This window comes from Globicephala melas, chromosome 10 (assembly GCF_963455315.2).
Source record: "Globicephala melas chromosome 10, mGloMel1.2, whole genome shotgun sequence".
NCBI classification, from domain to species: domain Eukaryota; kingdom Metazoa; phylum Chordata; class Mammalia; order Artiodactyla; family Delphinidae; genus Globicephala; species Globicephala melas.
The window spans coordinates 45811631-45818215 of record NC_083323.1 but is presented as its reverse complement, the minus strand read 5'-3'; the positions used below and the strand labels follow the sequence as shown (position 1 = coordinate 45818215).

Below are 6585 nucleotides of genomic sequence, written 5' to 3'. Positions count from 1 at the left end.
AGATTGGGAATGACATATACAAACTACTATATATAAAATAGATAACTAATAAGGACCTATTGTATAGCACAGGGAACTCTACTCAGTACTCTATAATGGCCTATATGGGAGAAGAATCTACTGAAGAGTGGATATATGTATATGTATAACAGATTCACTTTGCTGTACAGCAGACACTAACACAACATTGTAAATCAACTATACTCCAATAAAAATTTTTTAAAAAAGAAATAATAAAATTAATTTTAAGGAAAAGTGCAAAAAATTGCATTTATCTGAAAGACATCAAAAAGAAAATGAAAAGAAAAGCTACAGAATGGGAGATAACATTTTCAATATATATAACTGATAAAGGACTTAAAATCTGAATAGAGAACTTCTGCAAATAAGAAAAATAAAATTAAATAGGATAATGGAAGAAAAATTGTGAGCACTCATAAAAAAATAGAAAATCCATATGACCAATAAACACATGATAGAATGTTAAATCTCCTTAACTTTCTAGAAAACATTAAGTTGAAACTAAAATGAGATAACCAATTTCTGTGCATATACCCTATGCTGGAAAAAATTAAAAACTCTGAATATACCAAGTTTTTTTTTTTTTTTTTTTTTTTGCGGTACGCGGGCCCCTCACTGTTGTGGCCTCTCCCGTTGCGGAGCACAGGCTCTGGACGCACAGGCTCAGCGGCCATGGCTCACGGGCCCAGCGGCTCCGCGGCATGTGGGATCTTCCCGGACCGGGGCACGAACCCGTGTCCCCTGCATCGGCAGACAGACTCTCAACTACTGCGCCACCAGGGAAGCCTTATTCCAAGTATTTTTAAAAATATGGAACAACAGGACTTATTCACTGTTGGTGAGTGTGTAAATCGGTGCAAATATTTTGAAATATTGGCAATATCTTCCATTAAATTTAAACATACACATGCCTCACAACTCAGAAATTCTAATCCTGGTATATACCCTAAGGAAATATGATTATATATGTCCCAGAAGATAGGCACAAGAATATGTATGTCAGCATTGACTGGTAACAGCAACAAACTGGAAACACAAATATCCATTAACAGTAGAATGGATAAATAAACTTGTGGTAAAATTTCAATCAAATTAATAATATAAATCAAAAAAATAAACTAGAGCAACACACAATAATGGGGATGGAATTAGCCAATATAATGTTAAATGAAAGTAGAAATTCTCAAAACAATGGGCAATGGATATATAGAGGTGGGACTTCAGGGGTGCTGTTAGTGTTTATATCCCAACTTGTTTGATTATTCTATGAATGTCCACTTAATAATTACTCATTATACTATACATTTAAAAGTACTTTTCTTTATGTATGCAATATTTTACATTTTTATGTTTATAAACAGTTTTAAATGAAAGGAATTCATATTATACATGTCTTTATAAAAGCACATACTGACAATAACATTATTAAACTTGACACAATAAATAAAAACTTCAAGATTTCATAACAAATATACTGTTTCTAAGAATTTAGGTCTTTTGCTATTTGTAATAATATTCAATGCTTTTTAGAACAGTACACTGCCTCCTCATGACTTAAGTGATAGTAAATTTAAAACAAAATTTCTTTTTTGACCTGCACATCTTAAAAGTTAAAGCCAACAGAGTTGGTGAAACTCCAAATATATGAATAACAGTTTGTGATATCTTTTCAAGTCTCAATTACAATTGATTTAGTTCATCTATTATGATAAAAATACACATTATTATTATTTCATAAGTATAAGTTAATAAGGATAAATTATCCATTAGGGAAAGAATGTTTTCTATGACTCAATTTTTAAAAATGGGACAGATTAATCCTATTAGTCTGAGAGGCCACTATGTAATATTGGCCATGCATTCTAGAATACTTTGTTTTGTTGGCATAGATGATTAGGAATGTACATAGAGACATCTTTACAGGTCTGTTCAGTCAAAAGCAAGTAATTTTTTTTCTCAGAATTGACTGAAATGATTAATGATCGACATGCTTTGAGATTTTGTAGTTCATTTGTGCTTTTGGGGAAAGATGAGAAGTATGGCAGGAAAAAACACAAACTTTGGAATCATGTAGAACTGTGGTTCTGGGCAAGTTACCCAGTTTTCTGAGCCTTAATTTCCTTATCTATAAAAAGGGGGATAATATTAGGGACTTTTCAGGTTCTTGTGGGCATTTACAATGAAAAAGTAATTTATGACATATGATAAACACACAATAAACATCAGTTACCCACTTTCCAGTTAGGATCTTTTCCAACCCTTTGACTGTGTATCTAATTTAAATGGAAATTTTTCTATTTAAAATTTAGTATATTTGCATCATATAAAAATATTTCACCCAACTAATTTTGGAAATGCTAGAAATAGAAAACAATATTAAAAAGAAACAATGTTACAGTCAGGCATTTTTACAAATACATGCACATATGACAAACTTCAACTTGTATCCAATTCAATGGCATATATTGATTACCATTTCCTTTCTTCAAGCTATTTAGGAAAAAGGCACAAATCTATCTTGAGGAAAATCTGACGATCCTCAACCATTCTAAGGCCAACAGTGATATGCAGTAAAAAAAAAAAAGAAGACTGGACTAAAAATCAGACAAGGTGGTTCCTAATATTATGAATTCCACTAACTAGTTATGTGACTTTGTACAGTTCATGTGTCTTCTCTGAGTATCAGATTTCTTAACTCTAAAATGGGGCTAACAATATCTGCCTTGCCTCTTTTACAAGATTCTTATAAGGATCTAAAGAGAAAAGAGAGGACTTCTCTGGTGGTCCAGTGGTACAGAATCCACCTTACAATGCAGAGGACGCGGGTTCGATCTCTGGTCAGGGAACTAAGATCCCACATGCTGTGGGGCAACTAAGCCCATGCGCCACAACTAATGAGCTCGTGTGCCTCAACTAGAGAGCCTGCGCGCCACAGCTACAGAGCCCACCCACCCTGGAGCCTGTGCGCCATAACTAGAGAAGAGGAAAAAACCCACATGCCGCAACTAGAGAGAAGGCAGCGCGCTGCAACAAAGAGCCTGCGCACTGCAACAAAAAATTCCGCATGCCTCCACGAAGATCCCACATGCTGTAACTAAGACCCGCGCAGCCAAAAATAAATTAAATAAATAAATAATAAAAAATAGAGAAAAGAGTGAAAAACGACATCTAATTAGGAACCTACATCCCTTTGATTTAATTAAAAAATAAAAGATATCTGGTAATATTGGACAAGAGAAAAAAAGGGAGCATTCACTTTAAATATAAAATAAATTTCCTTCTGAAAAGTCTTTTCTAAAACACAGAAAGGATTTTAAAATATAAATAAATAACCTACACTTTACATCAGCAAACCTTACAGATTTCAGAGTAGAAAATGGAGCCAAGCCCTGGGCAATTCGCAAAGTCCTCTGAAACACAGCGTTTCATCTACAAAATAAAAGGGTTAGAATAAAAATTTCTCCAAAGTTCTTTCCAACCTAAACTTTCTTACGATTTCATTTAAGGAAGAGCTTTAGGGCTTCCCTGGTGGCACAGTGGCTGAGAGTCCGCCTGCCGATGCAGGGGACACGGGTTCGTGCCCCGGTCTGGGAGGATCCCACATGCCGCGGAGCAGCTGGGCCCGTGAGCCATGGCCGCTGAGCCTGCGCGTCTGGAGCCTGTGCTCCGCGGCGGGAGAGGCCACAGCAGTGAGAGGCCCACGTACCGCAAAAAAAAAAAAGGAAGAGCTTTTGTAATTGGAAAATGACCGACACTTTACATCAGCATAATAAAATCTCTTTGTGAACCAGAAGGCAGGATAAAATAAGTGAGTGAAACAGAACCTGAAATATTAGACTAGTTTAATCAGAATTACCAATTTTAATGGTTGCAAATCTACAAAACATCTGTACAATGCTTCTCTCTAAATGAAACAATCTAGGTGAAAGCATTTTGGAAGCCATAAGATGCTATGCGAATGTAAAGTATTATTGACATCATCATCTTCTTTACTTGAGCCCATTTCAGCTGCACCAGGCATCCAGGATGGGCATGGAGGGGAGGAAGGAAGAGGAAAGAGGAAGAGGATTTGCTTTTCTTGTGTTCTAGTTTCCCCTTGTTCCCTGAGCATGTATGTCTGTGATATAATACAAGCATTTTTTCCCCAAACATTAAAAGGTAGTTACTTCCTAATACATAAAAAGACAAATAGACAGGTCTTTTTGTGTGTTTAGGCTAAAGATATAGTTACTTTAATTTCTCATTTCTTGATCTGAGACATTTTTAAACAAAGCAGGTGGTAGGGTATGTATTTTACCATTGTATCCAGTATTTTCCATATACTAGCTTATTTCTTTTCTAAAATAAGCTATCATTTGAATAACTGGAAAGTGCTTTAAAATAAGAATTGCTAGTTATGAGTCACTGCAATGATAGACAGCTTGACAGTGTTATTTGCATCTGGCCATGAGAGAAACTGAGGGGATTGAGACAGAGGTAGAGCAAGAACTAGACCTCCCAGGCTGTCTGCAGAATGCCAAACCTCTGGGAAGGAGTAACAGAATTGTAGTTTGCAAGATGCCTGAAGATGGACAAATCTAGCTGCCTAGGCACCTAAAAATCCTCAGCAGATAAATCTGTGTCTTCATGACCTGGCTCAAGGGCTTATTGGAAGTTGCTTGTTTAAACTGAATGTTGATTTGCAAGAACCTTTTGGGAAATCATTGTGACCAATTACGAATGAGATCATTAAGAAGGAAAGCTGGGACCAACATGGATACCCCAGGAGGTCACTCTCCCCGGGCTCTGTCCTGGTGGCGTAGGGGAGCATAGGGCTCTGCCCCATGATGTACAGTCCCTTTCCACAACGTTGGAGATGAAGCCGGGCCTTGAGTCTGTGCCTGCATATTCCTACAGCTTCTCAGAGTCCTGTGGACAACGACTGAGGAGACAAACCATGCAGGAAACAGCTCTCTAGAGCAGCATATCTGAATCTAGGTTGATCCGAAGTGAATGAAAAATTTGTTTTAATCAGTTTGGGTGTACTACTGGATTAAAGCTCTTACCTGCCTTGTTTTGCAAAAAGAAAAAAAAAAAAAAAAGGAAAGCTGGGCTTAGCATTTGCTTGAAGTTGTATTTTCATCAGAACTCATCTCCCTCCTAAAAGAATGATTGTTAAACAGTGCATCTTAGCCTGGGGATTGGGGTGGAGGTGGGGATTGGAGAGAATCTTGCCTTCCTTTTTTTTTTCTCCTCTAATTTCTAGCTATTATAGCCATGGCTAAGCCATTAGTCAAACTCCCTCATGGTAAAAGAGGGATAATGTCAACATTAAAAGCTCCAGAGCAAATAAATAATGTATTTATTTCCCTAAAGTTTTCCTAAAACTACCTGCTCAGCTCAGCTCAGGATAGAGGACTTGCAGCTTGAAATACAAGTCTTTTTCAAACTCAATTTGAGAATCTCTCTTGTATCCTCTGATAATTATAAAAGGAAATCAACGGGCACCATTCAAACGTGCATAACCAAACAGTAATGTTCAGAGCTACTGTGGCCTGGAGAGGTTTGAATGGCATTACCCAGCAAGTGCCATAGTCTGACCCAAATGGGAGAAGGAAGATTAAATTGCTGAGTGGGGGAGGGAAGCTGCTTTCCATTTTAACTACAATCCAGAAAACTCTCTCCCTGCTATAAGAACATTAATCCTTCACAAACGAGAAGAGTTAACAACCAGTTATATGGTAGCACAGAGCATTACACAGTGATTCCTGGGGTAAACAAAAAAAAAACTAAGAAACATCAGTGATCAGGACTTTGAAGCAAGAGGTGGACATTCCAACAAAGACTATATAAGAAGAAACGAGTGAATCGGGGAACCTAAGAAGTGCACCCAGACTGAATCAAGACAATACATGATACTATCAGAAACCCCTGTACTGTTAGGATGGTTTATTGTGCTCCAACTTTACATATATAGTAGGGTAAAAAAAAAATTAATTGTTATCTTAAAAGTGAAGTAAAGTTACTCTTAGGGAGGGAACTGCCTTTGGTAAGAAAATAACATGGTAACTCATCTTGGGTGTAGAAGGTGAAGCTTTGCAAACACTTGGAAGCAAGCAGCAAAGCAGAGTCAAACTGCTCTGCCCGAGAAGTTTAGGAATTTATGATCCTGCAAACAGTGAGTGGGTAAAGGAAAGCCTTTTAGAGCAGAGGCAGAGAAGGCTGAACTGCATGGTGGGAAACTACAAGGAAGAGGGTCCAGTGAGAAAATCCCTGCAGTGGTGCAAGGGAGATTACCAGGAGCCTTTTAAGAATAGAGATGCTAATAATTAATTCTAAGTTGTTTAAGGTTTTCCAGGCTCTGTTATCCCAAACTTTTAATACAGGGATGGGAAGCAGGGTCTAACAGGGAGCAACGCAGTGCAAAACAGTGGAAGCAGGAACTCAGAGCCAGGGGGACTGGATGAAACGTAAATACTTTCTCCCCAGCCTTCCAGCACCCCGAAGAATCTCTGGCAAGATGACGGCAGCTTCCATCTCAAGCATCTGAGTCTCTCTTCTCTGCACAGCAAGTGTGGAGAAAAT

The 6585-nt window shown here is 37.7% G+C and overlaps 1 non-coding gene across 1 annotated transcript; it reads left to right on the top strand.

Moving 5' to 3' along the window:
* The first annotated feature begins 4768 nt into the window (after positions 1-4768).
* On the top strand, positions 4769-4972 carry LOC115858787 (small nucleolar RNA SNORA73 family). The gene has a single exon (XR_004041791.1). It is a non-coding gene; the product is annotated as a small nucleolar RNA SNORA73 family (small nucleolar RNA).
* The last annotated feature ends 1613 nt before the right edge of the window (positions 4973-6585 follow it).